We start from the raw sequence: 21,658 nt of genomic DNA on the forward strand, positions 1-21,658 counted from the left end.
CCTGAAGATAACCCATTCCCGCCAAAAAAGGAGTTTAAGGCAGCTTACTGGAACATGATCAAGCTTAAGCACTTCTCATCTACCATAAGGCCAACCTTGATTAGAGATTTTCTGATGCAGAAACAGGAATCTGTGTTTGAACCTTATTGGGATACCATCCTGAGACCGTTAGATAGGAAACTCTACCATCAGTTCAGGGTAGGTTCCCTCCCAACTAACACTTTTAAAAACAGATGGCTATCGTCCACGTCGGATCTGTGCAATTTTTGCACAGACCAGACTGAATCTGTAGCTCATGTTTTATTTGTATGTCCTGCCTACAGGCTTCCCAGGTTCAAATGGCTTAAACCCATCTGTATGATCATGGGTATTAGATCTGCTATGGAAGCGATGAGAATTCTGCAGACCACCACTCAGGAGACCATTGTCATTGCCATGGCTAAATTCCTTATCTGGGCTTGGGTAATCCGAGCCAAAAGATTCAGGGAACTCCAATCCGAGCTATAATCACTCAGCTGCTAAGTTACCAATGCATAGCGGGAACGAGTTGATGGTTTGTGCTGATAAATTTTACATTTTTTATCATCATTTTAATAGATAACAGTGGATTTTACTGTGTATTATAACACTTTTACTTCAAGTTAAATGTTCAATTTGTTATAACACTTATATTTTAAATTAAATGTTCAATTTTATGTATCTGATGCTGTGGCCCATTTATGTAATAACATCTGTTTGGAATTAACCTGCAAGCTCTTCTCTCTGCTTACATTTTTTTTATATTGATTGTATAGTCTTTCATGATTATTTTAATCGAAATAAAGACATTATGAACTGAATACCCACATATCCCTTCTTAGCATTTGAGTTTGAGCAGTTTCCTTGCTTCACCATCGTCTCTTCACCTCGGTGTGCCGAGGGCAGTGGCACGCGACAGGGGAGGGTGACAAGCAAGCATCACTTTCTCTGGGCGCTCCCTCCTGCCTCTGTGCTCTGGTTAATGTCATCCAAAGTCATAAAGTCATGGAAATACGGCAGGCAAAGAAAGAGTACGCAACCAGGTCAACTGGAGTTAAACAGTGAGACATGTCCACTCTGCACTCAGTAACATGCTAGGATTTTTGGAGATGGGAGCAAGGAGAGGCTGAGGAGCATTACAGAACACCGGCTAATTGAAACTAGCCCTGTGAGTACAGCAGTGACAGAGGTGGTGGTAACAGTGGCAGGACTCAGAATGGTTACACATTGAAGGAGCCGCGATTCCACGTTCTAGATCTGCTCTAAAACCGTGAGTAAATGTTACTTTTTCTCAGCATGAATGCGTGGGGGGGGGGGCAAAATCATTTGGGGGTCAATTATTTTAATTTCAATTCACTAGGACTCTTAAGAATCACAGACTACCAAATAAGATTAGTCGATTTATGACGAAGCCAAAAATAACTGGACAGACAGGCTCCTCAAAATGAGGGTATAGAAATACATTGGAACTAACACAAAGCTGGGAGTCGGTGAGGAGACAGACGCGGGTTGAGCTCTGACACAGGCATCTGAAACATGTTGGCTAAGACAAGTTCATGGAATAACCTCAGCACTCTGCAGAAAGTAGCTTTAGGGTTTGGAATTCCAGCCAGTGCCATCATCTTGTACATACTGCCCCGAAGATATCAAGAAAGCAAAGATGATTACCCAGCATTTGTGGGAGAGGACGATATTGAAGTGGAGATGAAGGTACCACAGGATGCTGTGAAAGCCATCATAGGACTTCAGGAAGCCATGATAAAACAGTTGAGAAAGGAAACCGGCACCTGCATTGATGTAGAAGACACAGAGGAGCCTGTAGGAGAGTGTGTGCTGCTCATCAGTGGCTATCCTGTCCAGGTGTGCAAAGCCAAAGCGGCAATACACCAGATCCTGGCTGAGAATGTCAAGGTGACCGAGAAGATTCGCGTCCCGCAGAGGGCTGTGGGTCGTATCATAGGTCGAGGTGGAGACACAGTGAAAAGCATTTGAAAGAGTTCAGGAGCTAAAATAGTTTGTGACCGTGAACCTGGAGACTGCAAGCGGGCCCCCACCAGGCTCATCACCGTGACAGGATCTGAAAAGGAAGTGAAGTTGGCAAAGCGACTGATTGAAGAAAAGGTTCTGGAGGATGAGGAGTTCGGTAGGCAGTCAAAATATCGAATTGTTAATATCGAAGTACAATAATATCGAAGGTAAGTAATGTTGAATGTAAGTAATGTAGAAGGTAAGTAACATCAATTTTGTTAATATCTATGTAAGTAATATCGATGTTACTAATATCTATGTTAGTAATATCGATGTTACTAATATCTGTTAGTAATATCGATGTTAATAATATCGATTTTTATATGATTTGAATGTATATTATTATGTATTTAATATGTATTTTATTTTTAATGTAATTTAAGTAAATTTTGTATTTTAGTACCGTAGTGGGTTGTGGGTTTATAGGGGAATAGGGTGGGAAGTAATTTAATTATACTAAATTAATTATTAATTTATTAGGAATTATAAATTAATTTTTAATTAATAGGTAATTAATTGTAATTCATTAGTAATTTATTTTAATTAATTGATTAATTGATAATTATGTTCTGTAGCCGGTTATGGGTTTACAGGGGAATAGGGTGGGAAGTAATTTAATTATAGTAAATTATTAATTAATTTATTAGGAATTATAAATTAATTATTAATGAATAGGTCATTAATTTGTATTAATTAGTAATTTATTTTAATTAATTGATTAATTGATAATTATGTTCTGTAGTGGGTTATGGGTTTATAGGGGAATAGGGTGGGAAGTAATTTAAATGTAATTAAGTAATAATTTGTTTATTCATTGTTTTTGGTAATTATATTATTGTTAATTAATAATTAATTGGCAATTAATATTTAATAATTGGTAATTAATTTTTATTAATGTATTAATTGATAATTATGTTAAGTGTATTATTTTATTATTGGTGTTTGTTGTGCGCTCATAGGGGAATAGTGTGTAAAGTAATTGATATTTTATTAAGTAGTTATTACATTTATATTCGTGTATTGGTAATTAATTTATTGGATATTAATTATTAATTGGTAATTATTTTTTTAATAATTATTTATTGGTATTTGTAAATAGTTTAGATGTATTTAATAAATAATAGTTTTAATATTTTAAAATATAAATGTATTTATAAGGATATTATTTTTAATGTTTACGCTATCCAGCACTTTCCCTACTGTTGCACTCTCTGGAGTTGGAATAGTAATTTTTACCCCTACGCTATCCAACACTTTGCCTACTGTTGCACTCTCTGGAGTTGGAATAGAAATTTTTACCCCTACGCTATCCAACACTTTCCCTACTGTTGCACTCTCAGGAGTTGGAATAGTCATTTTAACCCCTTCGCTATCCAACACTTTCCCTACTGTTGTACTCTCTGGAGTTGGAATAGTAATTTTTACCTCTACGCTATCCAACGCTTTCCCTACTGTTGCACTCTCTGGAGTTGGAATAGTAATTTTTACCCCTACGCTATCCAACGCTTTCCCTACTGTTGCATTCTCTGGAGTTGGAATAGTAATTTTTACCCCTACGCTATCCAACACTTTCCCTACTGTTGCACTCTCTGGAGTTGGAATTGTAATTTTTACCCCTACGCTATCCAACGCTTTCTCTACTGTTGCACTCTCTGGAGTTGGAATAGTCATTTTTACCCTCCCGCTATCCAACACTTTCCCTACTGTTGCACTCTCTGGAGTGGGAATAGTAATTTTTACCCCTACGCTATCCAACACTTTCCCTACTGTTGCACTCTCTGGAGTTGGAATAGTAATTATTACTTCTACGCTATCCAACACTTTCCCTACTGTTGCGCTCTCTGGAGTTGGAATAGTAATTTTTACCCCTACACTATCCAATGTTTTCCCTACTGTTGCACTCTCTGGAGTGGGAGTAGTAATTTTACCCCTACGCTATCCAACGTTTTCCCTAGTGTTGCACTCTCTGGAGTGGGAATGGTAATTTTTACCCCTACGCTATCCAACGCTTTCCCTACTGTTGCATTCTCTGGAGTATGAATAGTAATTTTTACCCCTACGCTATCCAACGCTTTCTGTACTGTTGCACTCTCTGGAGTTGGAATAGTAATTTTTACCCTCCCGCTATCCAACGCTTTCCCTACTGTTGCACTCTCTGGAGTGGGAATAGTAATTTTTACCCCTACGCTATCCAACATTTTCCTTTTTGGGTTTTTTTGGGAGTTGGAATAGTATTTTTTTACTCTGTAATTTAATATTTGTTGTTTTGTTTTACTTAATGTAGTATATAATTAATTCTAGAAATATTAAAAGTAAATTATTTTTTTTTAATTTGTTTTGTATAATTATTAAATTTGTATTTATGTTATTATTTTATGTTTATAGTTGAATTTGTAATTTATAATATTTTTACTTATTTATAAGTTATTACAATAATTATTCAAACTGATTATTAAGTATGTATATATTATCTATTACATGTATTTGTTTAATATTTTTTTATTACATTATGTATATTACTTATTAATTTTAAATAATATAAAATATGTTTAACTATATTTATTATATTTTTAAGTATATTTTAATTAATTTTACATATTGTTTTTTAATTAAAAATAACTATTTTTTTTAAACAATATTTTTGCCATCTTTATATTTTTTTCAATATGTTTGTACTTACCTTGTTGTAGATAGGATGTCGATATTGTTGATATCAATATTTTTGCTGCGATATTTTTGTATCTCGATATTCTGACTTTCGATATTCTGTCATAGATCCGAGGAGTTCAGGAAGAAAGTAGCACAGTCTGCAGCTTCACGTTGCCAGCGCAAGCAGCCTATTGCTGTAAAGAAAGTGACAGACAATGAGGATGAATGGGCATCAGCCGCAGCTACACACGTCACCAGTGCTGCGGATGCTATCACAGCAGAAGAGTTCAAAGGACATGGAGACCAAGCAGGCCAAAGTGTAGCAATGCTTGTTCAGAAGAGACCAGATGCAGAGCAGATGAATGCTGGCGACTCTTGCAGTGCAAACCTAGTGGTCACCATAGAAGATTTGCCCAAATTTGAAATCCCCAGCCCAGACTTTAGGTTCAAAGCAGATGAGCACCTCGAGGTTTATGTCTCAGCTTCTGAGAATCCCAATCACTTCTGGATCCAGCTCCTGGGCTCACGCTCCTTACAGCTTGACAAATTGACAAGCGACATGACATACCTATATGAAAGTGAAGGCGATGCATTTTCTTTTTGGAATGTCCATGTGGGAGATATTGTAGCGGCAGTTTACACCTCTGATCGGTACTGGTACAGAGCAAATGTTCTTGGATTATTGGAGAATGGAAATGTGGATCTCTACTTTGTGGATTTTGGGAATAATGGAGAATCCTCGTTGGAGAAATTACGTGTTTTCAGGAGCGATTTTCTGAGCCTTCCATTTCAGGCCATTGAGTGCAGTCTTTCAGGTGTTGCGCCAAACGGTGGGGAGTGGTCTGAGGAAGCGTTGGATGAATTTGATCGGCTCACATACTGTGCTGAATGGAAACCACTGCTTGCAAAGATTTCCAGTTACACTCAGGCAGGGACCTCCACTTGGCCCCACATCAGCCTGTATGATAATATCAATGGAAAGGATCTGGATATTGGACAGGAACTAATTTGTCTGTGTTTTTTAGTTGAAGAACAAAATGAGGACAATGGTGCTGAGGATCAAACTGATCAAATTGTGACTGAGATGCATATGGAATCACTACAGCAGCTACTGGAGGATGTCACAGGTTGCTCTCCGAGCGGTTCAATGGAGACCAAAAAAAGTCCAGAAGAAGCACTTGCGTTATCCTGTCTAAGTCTATCAGATTGTTGAATCCAGTTTCTCAGATCTGTGGTAAATAAATAAATAATTACCGGTACTATTTTTCTATGCATTAAATGAAAAGGATAGCTCAATAAATAAGAGGCAGAGTCCGTGGTATCTGAGTCATACGGGCTTTAATTAAGGGGCTCGAGCCAATGGATATCGGGTTCCGTCACCTACTAAGGTTCAGGAAGGTACATTCAACATTTCATTAACATCATACAATATATATAGTAGAACCATACAGTTGTATTGAATACAGTAGGCGTAACAAGTGACAAACGAAAGATAAGAACATATGGGCGTGAAAAGAAGGCGTGCACAGGGCGTGCACGGAGGTGTGTGATGTAGACGTCACAGAAGTGTCACAAGTGGGTGGACACATGGAGGGGGCTTCATGGGCAGCTGGAACCTTTAACCTACTGGGGCGCGCAAAACGAGTCATGACGTGTAACTGGGGAGAGCTGGGGGCCGCTGACTTCTAGCACTAGTAGAGGAGACTGAAGTCTGGGATGTCAGAACGACCTGTACCTATAGCATATCTGATATCTTGTGTTTGGAGTACATGTTGCTTGATTCTAAAAGTCATCAGGGCAAAGGCTACTTGTCACTAAAGGCTAGTGCATGCATATATTTCTTCATGTATTGCGTGAGCTATGGATCTTCTATGGATACTAATTCAGTAATTTACTTGCATGGAGACAGGAAGACTAGACGGTAGATGGATATGTTTATGCTGTTCGTTAGCTAGGAATGTGAAGCCGGGGAGCTGAACAGATAACTGTAGGCATAACATATTCTTGGCAGGCAGGCAAGGCCGAGCCGGGCACCGCGTTGCTTGGCAGGAAGTAAGTGAAGGGTCAGGGATGCGGGCGGGGCTGCTTCTCTCGGAGCAGTTCAGGAGACTTGAGGCCTGAATCTGGTGTCCGGGCCCTGTGGGGCCTAGAAACGGGTGCATCTCGATGATTTAACGTGCACAATGTAAAGACGTTGGCAACATAGGCCTGAAAGCCTAATTCACGTTGCTTTCACGAAGGACTGGATAACTGACATAATATCGTTGGACGCAACTGTAGATGCGTCTTTATGTTTGGCCATGGAGGGAAATATGCATAGCGATCATGCACATATAACATATGATGGGGAACACGTAGGGACACATGACAGGGCAAAATTCAATTTTCCTCATTCCCTCCTTGTTCCCTACGTTCCCTTCAGGAAACATCAATATTCATGAGACCATCTATCTGTTCATACAGCATCATTTGCTCGTCTTTTTTCATTTGGGAATGGGATCGTGGACGTGGAATACAAGATGTAGCGCACAAGCCGCAAATCGCTGGGCCACATTGTAAACAGAGACAACAACTGAATATGATCATTACTACTACTCCTAGGAATGACAGTACTTTCCATCCCCATGCAGATATTATACTCCAGAGCCAGCCGGACCAAGTCCAGGTGCCTGGATTCTGATGTAGCTGATGTGCTATTTTATGAAGTCTAGTTATAGCTGAATACACAGACGGTGCGTTATTAGGAATGAAAACGCAACAACTAGATCCGATGACTCTACAAGCTCCGCCCCTATCGACCAGAATGACGTCAAGAACAAGGCGGTTCTGAAGAACAACAAATCTCATAGCAGACTGCTCTTCTGTTAAGTTACCTAGGGCGGAAGTAGTCTCATTCACTACTGCTTCAAGGGTTCTGGTTAACCTGCGTATTAATTTACTATTCTGGACGGGACCTATGAAGAAAAAGAAACCTTTATTGAAATCCGTATACTGTTCTAATGCAGTTTCAGTCTGATCGACAATTGGGGACTCAATCTCCCTTCTATGTCTGACGTGTACTAGATGGGTATTTCGGTGTTAATCGGATGGGGCTAGGAAAACTGGTGGCAGTAGGAATGCAATGTAACATGTTCCATCCCAATCTAGGGGCAAACGTACCTAAGCGGTCTGACCACATATAAAATAGGAATGACGTGAGGCTTTGAAAGTAGACTTCCCTTGGTCACTGTATTCGACCACAGTAGTACAATCACTGTGTCCTAGATGTACTGAACCATTCTTTCTAACACATAATTCGCCTTTCACTGGTAGAACTGTTATAGAAGGCAAGTCTGGATTAGTCTCGGACTGAACATTCAAAACCATGAGGTTGGAGGAAAAATTACCTAGATCATATACTTCATTTTCTAGATCTAACCCTGTCCTATGGGGAAGACCGTCCTTGTCTGGAAAACAGGTTTCATTCATAACTGTATTCAGAAGGGACCTATCGTCTAAAGATGACGCCAATGTAAACCATGCTCCACACGAACCATTGTGTGAAAACGGATAGGGAAAGAGTGGCAGAACTCCCTTCACTGTCTGATAAGGGGGGAGTCGACCATATACCCAGCAATTAGTGGCATTGCTGGTCTGGTGCGAATAGTGTAACATACGAATAAAAGTATTGTTGGGCATTGCAAGTCGATAGGATAACTCGTGAGGGGGTAATTCACTAAAGGTGTGCTCTACAGTATCATTAGAGGAAAGGTGTGAATGTGAACCAAAAGGAGGAAAAAATACATGTAGCATATAACTTATACATGTGATCGTAAGACTCAGAATAAACATAAACAATAACGTAACGACGCATCTGCTTCGTAAACTTTTACAGTATTTCATTTTCTTGAAGTTTCGTCTATCTCTCTCACTATGTGGGTCTATCTCATACATGTCAGGAACCTGTCTAACCGCTTCACCCGAGGGGGACTTAAACAATTAAACGCTGTCTGACTTACTAGACCTCAATTTCATTTTATACTCCTGCTGCGGAGTTTTCTCTAACAGGGGAAGTTTAGAGTCAGTATCGGGGCAGTCCTTGAAAAAAGTCTTTGGACACAGTCCATGGAAACGCTTGCTGTGACTGGAATGGAGCCAGCCTTTTCTTCCTTCTAGCTTTACGGCGGTCCTTGTGGTCATCAGAACGAGTTTTGGCTCCTTCCAGCGGGGCTCCAGAGGGCTTGAGCGATCGAAGTTTCTAACCAGAACAAGATCACCGGGAACGACCTCGTGCGGTTTCACCTGGGTGTTGTCCGGAAAGGCAGCCGCGACCTGTGAACGACAAGAGAGTAGTGCAGACATCAAGGAAGCTAGGTAATCTGTCAGCTTGTTACTGTCAACATCGGTGATTTTACGAGGCATAGGTGTACCCCACATGTTTGGGGGACGACCGAAAACTACTTCATAGGATGACAAACCAGATCTGGAGTGAGCGACCATTCGCATATAAAAGAGGGCAACCGGCAGGGCTACCATCCAATCTACACCTTTTTCTGCACAGACCTTCGCTATTCGTATTTTCAGAGTTTGATTATGTCGCTCGACGAGGCCAGCTGCCTCGGGGTGTCGTACGCAGTGGAATTTCCACTGGTACCCTAACAGAAGTGATACTTGTTTCATGAGTTCGGACGAGAATGGCTGTCCATTATCTGAATACACGACACGGGGCAAACCATAGCGAGGGAAGAACTCACGAACCAGCTGCTTGGCAGTGGTCGCGGCAGTATAATCTGGGACTGGATATGCTTCTGTCCATCTGGACAAAGCGCACACAACTACGAGGACATACTTGAATCCTCGACATCGATCCATCTGGATATAATCCATCTGGAGGACTTCAAAAGGGTGGTCAGGAGGATGAAATCCACCTTGTTCCACGGGAACACCTTTACCTGGATTGAACTGACAACAGATCATGCAGGTACGCACTTTCTGCTTTGCTGCTGCTCGTAAATGCTTGTTAAACCAGAGGTTCTGGATGCTGTCTAACATGGCCTTTTCTCCTAAATGTGCTGGACTATGTGCTGTGTTAATAATAGCTTGAACCATAGAGTCGGGGAGAAACCACGTGGCTTTTCCCTTCGTCAACCATCCCTGATCTGTTTGGACCCCTCCTTGTTCAGACCATTTCTTGATTTCGTCTGGGGTAGCATGTGTCTGTATGCCTAGTACATCTTGTGTAGGATCCTTAACTGTCATACAAGTCGTCAGGACTGAAACGTCTGTCTTTGTTGTGTCAGCTGGAATGTCTGGAGTCTGAGCTGTAAGCTTGGCTGTTCGATCTGCCAGGTCGTTACCCTGGGAAATGGTGTCAGTGACTTTCGTATGTGCTTTGCACTTCATAATGGCAAAAGCTGTAGGTAAATGTATTGCTTCTAACAGAGCTTGAATGAGGGGGCCATGCTGAATCTTGGCTCCATGAGAGGTCATAAAACCTCTTTCTTGCCAGAGGACTCCAAAGTCGTGAACGACTCCGAATGCATAACGTGAATCTGTATATATGTTTACTTTCAGGTTCTTGGCTCGTATGCAGGCTTGGGTCAGAGCGATGAGCTCTGCTGCTTGAGCAGACAAGGTGTCAATACGATGTGTTTCTATAACTTCGGTTTCAGTAGTCACTGCATATGCGGCAACTAACTCTCCTGTACTTGTTCTCATACATGAACCATCCACATAAAGTGTCAGGTCTGGGTCCGGTAATGCAATGTCCGTCAAGTCTTGTCTTGGCTTTGTCATGGTGTTAATAACTTCCACACAGTCATGTGCTGCAGGGGTTGGGGTAATCGAGGGTAACAGTGTAGCAGGATTTAATACGTTACAGCGTCTGATCTTTATGTGTGGCTGAAACAGTGTCAGTTCATATCCTGTCAATCGTGCTATAGTCAAGTGCTGAGTCTGTGTTCGGTTTAAAAGAACTTCCATGGAGTGTGGAACCTGTACTGTCAGGGAGTGTCCTAACACTATGGAATCATTTTGTCTGATAGCTAAAGCTGTGGCTGCAACTGATTTGAGGCACGCAGGCAAAGCCTGGGCTACTGGATCTAATGTGCTAGAAAAATAAGCACAAGGCTTGTGTTGTCCTGCTTGATCTTGTGTGAGAACAGACAATGCTGTACCATCACGTTCAGTGACAAAAAGTGTAAAAGGTTTGCTGTAGTTTGATGTCGCTAAGACAGGTGCTTGACATAAAGCTCTCTTTAATTCATTGAAAACAAGTGTATGTTCCTGGGTCCAAGGGAGGACAGTCGATATCGCTGCCTCCTGTGTTGTCAACTGTATCAGTGGCTTGGCTAGATATGCGTACTGAGGGATCCATTGTCTGCAGTAAGAAGTGAGACCGATAAAAGCTCGTACCTCCTTCTGTGTCTTGGGCTGTGGAAGATGTGCAATTAACTGGATACGGTCAGGTGTCAACTGTCTACCCCTCTTGGACAGCAAGTGTCCAAGGTATACCACTTGCTGGACACAGAATTGCAGTTTCGAAGGGGACACCTTGTGCCCCATTTCTGCCAGAAAATACAAGACTGTCAGTGACGCACGTTCGCAGTCACGTTCTGTACGGGCTGTAATTAATAGATCATCAACATACTGGAGCAGGGCAGTGTCAGTTGGCATGTGAATACTATCTAGTTGTCGTTTAAGTGCTTGACTGTAAATACTAGGACTTTCTGTGAACCCTTGAGGTGCACGTGTGAATTTATAGCTTCTTCCATTTAAACAGAATCCGAAAAGGAACTGGCTGTCTGGATGGATGGGGACACTAAAGAAGGCGTTCTTGAGATCGATAACAGTAAAGAACGCTGCTTCGGAATCAATGGCAGTCAATAGGGAAGAGATATCTGGAACCACTGGGTACTGGGATATGATACATTTATTAATTTCTCGAAGGTCAATCACTAGTCGATAAACTGGAGGTGCATTTGGGTCAGTGCGTTTAAGAATCGGAATGATAGGAGAATTACATACATTGGAGTCAGTTTCTACAACCACTCCTTGAGCAATGAGCTTGTCAATAATTTTCGATAAGGCTGCTACAGCCTCAGGTGGCAACTTGTATTGCCGGATTCGTGGTAATACAATTCCTTGTTTCAGGGTGACACGGTATGGTGTAATGTGCATACAACCTACATCAGTTGGACCTTGCGCCCATAAATGCTGTGGTACATTCAGTAATCTTGGATCAAAATCTCTTAACACATAATGTCCTTTAAAATCACGTAAAAACAATCTCACTCCTTCCGGAGAACAACATATTACTGCACCTAATTCTTTCAATGTTTTAATACCAAGTAAGTTTTCAGGACATGATTTCGTAAGTAACAAGTCTGTAGTTCGGGACAATGGACCAACTTCTAGGGAAACTGGTTTCGATATTTCGTTAACAATAGACTTTCCTGAAAAACCCAGGGAAACATTTCTTGAGCCTGAGAGAGGAGCCCCTGGAACCTCGTCATGACTGATGGTAGTCCTACTTGCCCCTGTATCAATCAGAAATTTTCTGTCTTTCCCTAATACCTGACTGTGTACATAGGGACCCTCTTGATCTACAGGAACCTCGATGAGAGGCAAGCCAACCTCCCTCTCTAGGCTGTTTCATGAATACTGCTGATATTCTGGATAATCTGACTGTGCGTACTGGTACATCTGCTGTGTAACGTGTTGTGTGGCAGCTATAGGCTGCGGTACTGTTACTGTCGGTTGTGCGTTCTGCGGTGGTTGCGTGTTCTGCGGAACATGTTCCTGTCTAGGAGGACGCGGTCTCTCTTTCGTCTTACCAGTAGCTATGTTGTGTTTCAGAACTGCACATTCGTTTATATAGTGACCTGGCTGTTTACAGTAATTGCATGTCCCTTTAACGGGAGCTGCAGAATGACTAGTCTGATTCGTACCCCTCTTCTGACTATCTGCCGGAACAGACTGTGCAACTAGTACTTTCATTTTCGTGTCTTTCATACGTCTCCTCTCGTGTTCTTGCTCTTCTCTGATTCGGTTCTGGTGATACTGTAACATTTGTAACATTTGGGACGGGGTATTAACTTGCCAGGTACTCTCGACTTTCAGTACTCGATTTTTAACTTGGGGTAAAGAATTCTCAACTAATTTGGTAACAAAGAGATGTGGATACGACTCACTACTAGTTTTCAAACCGCTATTAATGATGAAACATTTCTCAAATCTGGAATAAAAATCACTAGTGTCTTCGTCTTGTTTCTGTTTACAGGCTGAGATGGCATCCCAGTCTTCCTTTTTCGTGGCTAGTAATCTTGGCAAGACTTGTATTAACAACTCGGGCAATGCTTTGGCTTTTTCCCCGAGACCGGTACCAGGAACTCGTGTGTTATCTTCGTTCTCTAATTCTGCCCAGTCTATCTTTTTCTCTCCCACCTCCCATTCTTTTTCTTTAAGTTTTTCATATATGCCCGCAGGCAACAGGACTTTTAACATTTTAATGATATCGGGATACGTGTATTCTCCCATACGGAGCATGTCTTTTAATTCACGGTGGAACCCTGCTGGATCTTTATCGTGACAGGGCACTAACTTTTTCATTTCTAGTAGTTCTATTTTCGTTAAAGGGGTATAAACAAATACTCGTTCGAGCGCACCTCCCGTTCCCTTAACAGGATGCACTTCTCGCAAGGGATTCTGTCTGTCTATGTAAAATGTCTTCCTTACTGGGGGTGGAACAGGAACAAAATGTGGAGTCAGAAACGTTCTGTATTTGTGGCGTTGTTCTAAAATGACATTAATCAAATCGGTACCTAGGCCTTTCCATCTGTTTAGGAGTAACTCATCCAATACATTATATAAGGGACCTGGATCAGAATGCTGACTTTCGTACAGTGTAATGAGGTGCCGGATCATGTACATACCCACCAGTCGCTGTTCGTCTGGGGGAAGTTTCAGAAACATTTGGGCCACTACTTCGTCTGAAAAAGTACTAGAATCACTAGTCCATCGAACTGCTGATCGGGCTAGTTCCTGTTCATGCATGGTACTAAGCTCACTGTAACCTATACGTTGTCTCAGGACCCTATCGGTAGCTTGGAATAAATGTTCAAGAGAACACTGTTCTGGTACGGGAGGAAGGAAAGTTTTCTTACATTCTAGGCGTGTGGATCTGCCGAAAAGTCTCGCCCTACCTACGTACGCTACTCTGTCTGGGCTGTCTGTGTCTACATCTTCGTCTGAAGTGTCATTCTCTTTCTCGGGTTGTCTCGTTGCTTTCTCCCTTTCGTGTATGCTTAGAATTTCTTTACGAATCTTTCTATACATGGTTTCTATACAATTTTGTTTACTGTGTTTTCCGTCTGCTATGTTGTCACTCCATCTTGTCAGGACTTTCATCTCGTCTTTATCTTTATCAGGATGATCTTGTTCTCTTATTAAACAATTTATCAAAAACTGCAAGATCATACTTTGAGTCTCGACTTTCCTGTGTGCCATAGCGTCGTGAATACTTTCTGGTTTCTCTCCTGTTCTGATGAAATGATATATTCTGTCTAAATGTTCCTTCATTTCTGGCATGGTAGTCAAAAAGTTTGTAACTCGTCGTAGACGTACGGAATATAATATCATCCTATCTTCGCCTGGCACTGGATCATATCTACAATCAGTAAGGTATTGTTTGAGGGCTGCGTATGTAGCCACTTTTGGTGTACGCTGTAATGCTGCGTCTCTTAGCGTCATTCGTTTTGCTTGAGGCGGGGTGATAGGGATACCTCCCCCTGCTCCTCCTGAACTAGAATCATCAATTAATACTGGATGGGCCGTTACTGGTAATGTGACTGGTAAAGTAGGCATACGTAATGTGGGTTGGTCCTGGGGTACTGGCGGATTAAACGGATTCCCGGGACCAACGGCTGGAGGAACAGTAATTACGTTATTAACAGGAATATGAGGTTGAGCAGGCGTGGTAGGATTCGGATTTGCATATTCTGGGACAGTGTCGTCTAAATAGGAAGAAAGGAAAATTTCAGCTGCGGTCGGTTTATGACGTAGCTTAGTCGGGACCAATGGTGGCGGTAAATTACAGGGTGCTTCCGGGGTCGCATTAGGCAGGCCCTCGGCGAGAAGGGGATACATGCCTTTAATAAGGGCATTTCTTTGTCTGTCTGACTGTTCTGCTCTAACTCGTTAACCTTCTTCTAGTAGTTCCCTTTCTTGGGCTTTTTCTGATGATTCCCTAGAATTGTGGGATGATTCCCTACTTAATTCTGCTTTCCTGAATTCTTTTTCTGTTCTTTTATGCGATTCTTTACGCCACAATTCTATGGCATCTTTCTGGGATTGTCTGGCTTTCTTTTTCCATAATGCTTCCTCTACTCTCATGATGCACTCGGCATCCCAAGTTCCTGAAACAGGCCATCTATATTTCTCTTCTAGATGCTTGGTATAATCTACCCATACGTCTAAGTACAGTATGGCATCTAAGCCATGTTTATGATACATGAAATGTCCAGGACTGTCCCTAGGTGGGACAGGAACTGATTCTTCGAGTAACCCTTTTCTGGTTTTTATCTGACGTAACTTTGAAAACAAAGGCATATTTGAACGTACTTGAACTCGAACACAATAAACACAGTAATGAAATAGCAAACAAATCATTCATACCACGACATCAAAACACATTAAAAACAGCTCGAACAGGTACTACCTAGTACATCGAAAACATAATACATCGAAAACATAACACTGGAAATCTCGAGAGACTATACTAGAAAAACAGAATTACTGGATGCACTGCTAAAACAGTACAGAACATACCGGTCTCATAAAGAGACACGTCATACCGTATCCACCTAGGTGAACACGTCGGACCGGATCTGTGTACCCAAACCCGTCTGGACCGGGCACAAATTAATGAACCCGTCTAGATGCGTCCCCAGCAACGGTACCCACCGGGAAGCAAAACTGAAGGCCTCGGAAACTCGACTGGACTGGACTGCTACGACGTCTGGTTACTGCTACGCACTACGCATGCGCTTCGGGCTTCGGAAACAGGTGGGCTTCAGGATACCTCGGACCTTGCTCTCTCGGCTTGGGCTCTGGTCGGGACGCTCCGCCTTCCTCACCGCCTCGTCTGGATGCCGGACCGCAGTCTCCGTCTCCTCCGTGGGCCTGAGGGAGTTTAAGCAGAAAAATCTGCAGGTGCACAGTAGGGGTCCGTCACGGCTGTAGAAGGGTCAGGGGGCCTGCGTTACATCGCCGGCGCGTGGGGAAGGGGCTCGTCCCTATTCGGGCGCCATTATGTGGTAAATAAATAAATAATTACCGGTACTATTTTTCTATGCATTAAATGAAAAGGATAGCTCAATAAATAGGAGGCATAGTCCGTGGTATCTGAGTCATACGGGCTTTAATTAAGGGGCTCGAGCCAATGGATATCGGGTTCCGTCACCTACTAAGGTTCAGGAAGGGACATTCAACATTTCATTAACATCATACAATATATATAGTAGAACCATACAGTTGTATTGAATACAGTAGGCGTAACAAGTGACAAACGAAAGATAAGAACATATGGGCGTGAAAAGAAGGCGTGCACAGGGCGTGCACGGAGGTGTGTGATGTAGACGTCACAGAAGTGTCACAAGTGGGTGGACACATGGAGGGGGCTTCATGGGCAGCTGGAACCTTTAACCTACTGGGGCGCGCAAAACGAGTCATGACGTGTAACTGGGGAGAGCTGGGGGCCGCTGACTTCTAGCACTAGTAGAGGAGACTGAAGTCTGGGATGTCAGAACGACCTGTACCTATAGCATATCTGATATCTTGTGTTTGGAGTACATGTTGCTTGATTCTAAAAGTCATCAGGGCAAAGGCTACTTGTCACTAAAGGCTAGTGCATGCATATATTTCTTCATGTATTGCGTGAGCTATGGATCTTCTATGGATACTAATTCAGTAATTTACTTGCATGGAGACAGGAAGACTAGACGGTAGATGGATATGTTTATGCTGTTCGTTAGCTAGGAATGTGAAGCCGGGGAGCTGAACAGATAACTGTAGGCATAACATATTCTTGGCAGGCAGGCCAGGCCGAGCCGGGCACCGCGTTGCTTGGCAGGAAGTAAGTGAAGGGTCAGGGATGCGGGCGGGGCTGCTTCTCTCGGAGCAGTTCAGGAGACTTGAGGCCTGAATCTGGTGTCCGGGCCCTGTGGGGCTTCGAAACGGGTGCATCTCGATGCTTTAACGTGCACAATGTAAAGACGTTGGCAACATAGGCCTGAAAGCCTAATTCACGTTGCTTTCACGAAGGACTGGATAACTGACATAATATCGTTGGACGCAACTGTAAATGCGTCTTTATGTTTGGCCATGGAGGGAAATATGCATAGCGATCATGCACATATAACATATGATGGGGAACACGTAGGGACACATGACAGGGCAAAATTCAATTTTCCTCAGATCTGATGTGGAAACTGAAGCTTACCCCCTGAATCAGACTTTCACATTTGTTTTGGATGCCACAAAGATCTCCACACCATCTGAGATCCTGCGTGACTCCAATAGCCTAGCAGCTGGCATTAGCATTGTATCATTAGATGATGCAAAGGATTATGAGCAACTCAACAGGACTTTTATGAGCTATGCTGAAAGTTCTATTGATGCACCTGTCATGCCTGGCATAGAACCCTCAACTGAGACAACAGAAATCTCCAGTAGTGGCACTGCCTCTTCTTGCCCAAGTCTGGACAGCTCAACATGTTCCCCAACAAGCTCAAGCCTGCTAGAGAGCAGCTTGGAGGACAGCAGTACCTATTCACCCCGGGCTGTTTTTATTATTTGTCTTCAGAGGATTCTGTTTCTAGCTCTGTTTTTGACAGCGACTCCAAGTCTGGACTCCACCCTCGTCCAAGCATAATTTCCACCAGTTCAACGGACAGTGACCAGGAAGATTCCTCAAGAGACACTGAGCGAGAGGGGGCCTCTGTCTCTGGAAGCGGGGATGACGTCATTCTCATTAAAGACAATTAATGCTGAACATAAAGCAGCCATGCAAGAGGCGTCTGTAATAAAGCAGTTATTGTGGGGATTGATGGTCTGTTGCTTTTCACCAAAGGTACTGGGTTGTGACATTATCCTTGATGAACAGAAGTCAAAGGAAGGACTCTGCCAGTGATAGTCTTCCAAAATGTGGCCTGTTAGCTATGTTCCTGTTCTGTACTCCTCTCAAGTCTGGTTTATTTGTGGCATTTGGCCAAGTACAGGTGTCTGCCCCAAGTGCAGACCCTGACTCACAAAACACTATTTTTTCATCGTTGTTGCTCAGCAATAAGGAATATTTAGATCAGGCTTGCCCTCTGCAGGCCCAAGTGCTGGTATAAATTATAAAAACGTACTAACGTTGTACCTTTGACAAACCTTGTTTCTGTACTGAATAGTTTAATTATTTACGTGACAGTGTATAGTTAACTGCAATGTAAGTGTCTAGCCTGCACACCCTGGTAAAACCAATTAATTCTAATGTAAGATAGTTCAAACTAATGTTGGGAGCATCCCAGTTGTGAATTGTGCCCACAATATCGTGTGAATCAGCCCTGTAGAGACCTAGAACCAACCAGGTCTGAATGGGAGCTCTCCCTGTGTCCCGCGGGTTTCAAATCATTTCATCAAATTTATCATAACTGTAGTCCCAATTTATACACTCAAATGAACAATAATACTCTTGTTTTCCAATGCTGCTTAAAGTTTACTGGTTCACTCCAAGCATTTCAAAAATGTTTTAGTACAGTGAACAATTCAAAACATAGTAAAATATAAACATAAATATTCTTGACTTAATGCATTATTCTCTATACATATACCAACAGTTATCAATTTAAAAAAAAGATGGTGACATTTCCCAATGCATTTCGGGTCATGTGCGACCCTTCTTCAGGGGAGTGTAACTTATATAACAAATCAAATCCTTAGAATTCAGTATTTTTCTGGTAATTTGCACCTCAGTTCCGTTTCCGGGCACTAAAAAATAATGTAATATAACATTATACACAACTCTCTATACGTGATTGTCAAATAGGATTAACACTACTTTCCAAAAAACTAGCGAGTAAATAAAAATGAAATCATAGAGTGATGTGTATCAGAAAGCCAATAAACCCAGTCATATTTGAACTCTGAGATAGTCAAATAACGCCACCAACCAAGAGTGAACTACCGTAACCTATTAATTGTGTTACTTGTCAAGAATCACCTAACCATACGTGTAACCCAATCCACACTGTGGCTAACATTTATAAACTCACACTTACCCTATCCGTGCAACTCCAGTAATCTACCGTTTCTGATTACCGGGGCTAATGCAACCCCAATCTGAAAACGACGTTTATAGTATTAAGTAACACCAAGTATTTAAGAAATTAAAGCAATTGCTGAAACGAATAAACCCGGACCCACGCTTACCCAGTTCTGATGTTGTACAAGCCGTACTAGATCTCCCTGGCTGCTACCATTCTTCAAAATTCTTCCGAATACTCCCACTTAAAAAGTAAGTGCAACAACGAGTCAGGAATAAAACCACTCTTCCCCTGAAATGCGTTCATAATGTACGCAATTATAATGCTACCTAGAAGGCGCCTACCTCGCTCACAGCGGCGTACTTCGAACTCTGACCGACTGATTACTTCCGGCATCAACATCCGGTCCGTCATTAGTTTCCATTTATAGCAAGGCGTTACCGAAACCCGAGGAAGTTATTGTCAAAAGCATTGATGAGACTGTGATAAGGGTGCTAACCTGCGTTCTATGTTGTTAGGTTAAAAGTGAAATGAAACAAGGATGTGTCAAAGAGAATCAAAAGGAAAAAATATTTGAAATAAAGCGGAATTTAGTGTTAATCCTGTACAATTTATCGCAAGCATATGAGCTTAACATTGGTTAAGGGTAATCTATGCCACCGATAACTGTACTTTACTAAGAATACCATATCTACTATTTACATGTGCTGGAAATATTAATGTAGTTAACCAGATTTGAAAAAATCACAAGGCATATATGATAATTCATAAAAAATATAACATTACATTCCAATCCTTAATGCACAATGACTTAGTATCAATCCTATACCATATAGTGCATGAATGCACATGCAACCTCAATAGAAGGAAGTCTGTCCAATACAATGACTAGACTTAAAACAGTACCGCACAAGTTGTTAACATGCGTTCATAATGTGAGTTATATGGATTGCAAAATTTAAAAGACATATGCGATAATTAAGCATTTATCATAGGAAACATAACATTTCATACTGATCATTAAGCCCACCCGTTGTCAAGGTGCCCAATCTCTTAATCCAGAAGGTCTCCCTACGGGATAATGCAATGTTATGATCTGTGCCTGTGTGTTTTTCTACTACTTCCAACACTATGAATCTCAATTGTGGTATGGTATTAGATGAATTGGTCCAATGAGTTGCTAAACTGGATGTAGATGATCTGTTGCGTATTGTGCTTTTATGTTCGATAATGCGAGTCTTTATTTTTCTGGAGGTTCTTCCCACATAAGTCAATCCACATGGGCAAAGAATCGCATAAATCACACCTGTCGAATTACAGTCAGCACTGTGTTTAAGATTAATGTCTTTGCCAGTGTGCGGGTGCGGAAACACCTTGCTCACGATGACGTTGTTACATTGACCACAGTTGTGACACTTTCTCATCCCTTTAAAATTAGTTGCTTGAATTCTTCGTGGATCCTTAAGTATCTCCCTGATGTTTTTTGCGCGAGTGTGTGCTACAATAGGAACATTTTTACCTATTCACCCCGGGCTGTTTTTATTATTTGTCTTCAGAGGATTCTGTTTCTAGCTCTGTTTTTGACAGCGACTCCAAGTCTGGACTCCACCCTCGTCCAAGCATCATTTCCATCAGTTCAACGGACAGTGACCAGGAAGATTCCTCAAGAGACACTGAGCGAGAGGGAGCCTCTGTCTCTGGAAGCGGGGATGACGCCATTCTCATTAAAGACGATTAATGCTGAACATAAAGCAGCCATGCAAGAGGCAGACTTTCTGGACGAAGATCTCCAAATCAGCCTGTCTAGAACCGGTCCTTGGTTCTGTTTGACTTAATGACTGACATCCAATGGGCGTCTGTAATAAAGCAGTTATTGTGGGGATTGATGGTCTGCTGCTTTTCACCAAAGGTACTGGGTTGTGACATTATCCTTGATGAACAGAAGTCAAAGGAAGGACTCTGCCAGTGATAGTCTTCCAAAATGTGGCCTGTTAGCTATGTTCCTGTTCTGTACTCCTCTCAAGTCTGGTTTAGTTGTGGCATTTGGCCAAGTACAGGTGTCTGCCCCAAGTGCAGACCCTGACTCACAAAACACTATTTTTTCATCGTTGTTGCTCAGCAATAAGGAATATTTAGATCAGGCTTGCCCTCTGCAGGCCCAAGTGCTGGTATAAATTATAAAAATGTACTAACGTTGTACCTTTGACAAACCTTGTTTCTGTACTGAATAGTTTAATTATTTACGTGACAGTGTATAGTTAACCTCATATAGCTTGACCCTCACACCTCATCATACACTGTAATCCATTTGTGCCCTCTTCTTTCCTAAAGGATTTAAACACAACATACATGTTGTCTAACTCAAGCTTTCTTTCATGCAAGTTGTCTCTGTTTAAATTAGCTGGACATATTAGTTTATACAGAGTATCATTAATATGAGACAATGTGGCCTCCTCTTTTACCCCAAAATGTTCAGCAAATTGCCTTTAATTTCTGATACTGCTGTGCAATCCATCACAATCCTAGTCTAGTAATACTGCTATTTTGGGGGCACATCTTAGCTATCATTGTCCTTCTCCAACATTGTGAACCATTCAGAAGCACCTCCATCGCTGCTCCAATCTTGGTTACGGAGTGAAGTCATGGGCACGTTGGAGTGGTGACTGGAAGCCAAGGTT

At 41.9% G+C, this 21,658-nt stretch overlaps 1 pseudogene; it reads left to right on the top strand.

Annotated features, from left to right (window-relative positions):
* Positions 1 to 1,554: 1,554 nt before the first annotated feature.
* On the top strand, positions 1,555 to 20,718 carry LOC144827397 (tudor and KH domain-containing protein-like; annotated as a pseudogene).
* Positions 20,719 to 21,658: the final 940 nt, after the last annotated feature.

The sequence above is a fragment of the Lissotriton helveticus genome, chromosome 4_1 (genome assembly GCF_964261635.1).
Source record: "Lissotriton helveticus chromosome 4_1, aLisHel1.1, whole genome shotgun sequence".
In the NCBI taxonomy this organism is placed as follows: domain Eukaryota; kingdom Metazoa; phylum Chordata; class Amphibia; order Caudata; family Salamandridae; genus Lissotriton; species Lissotriton helveticus.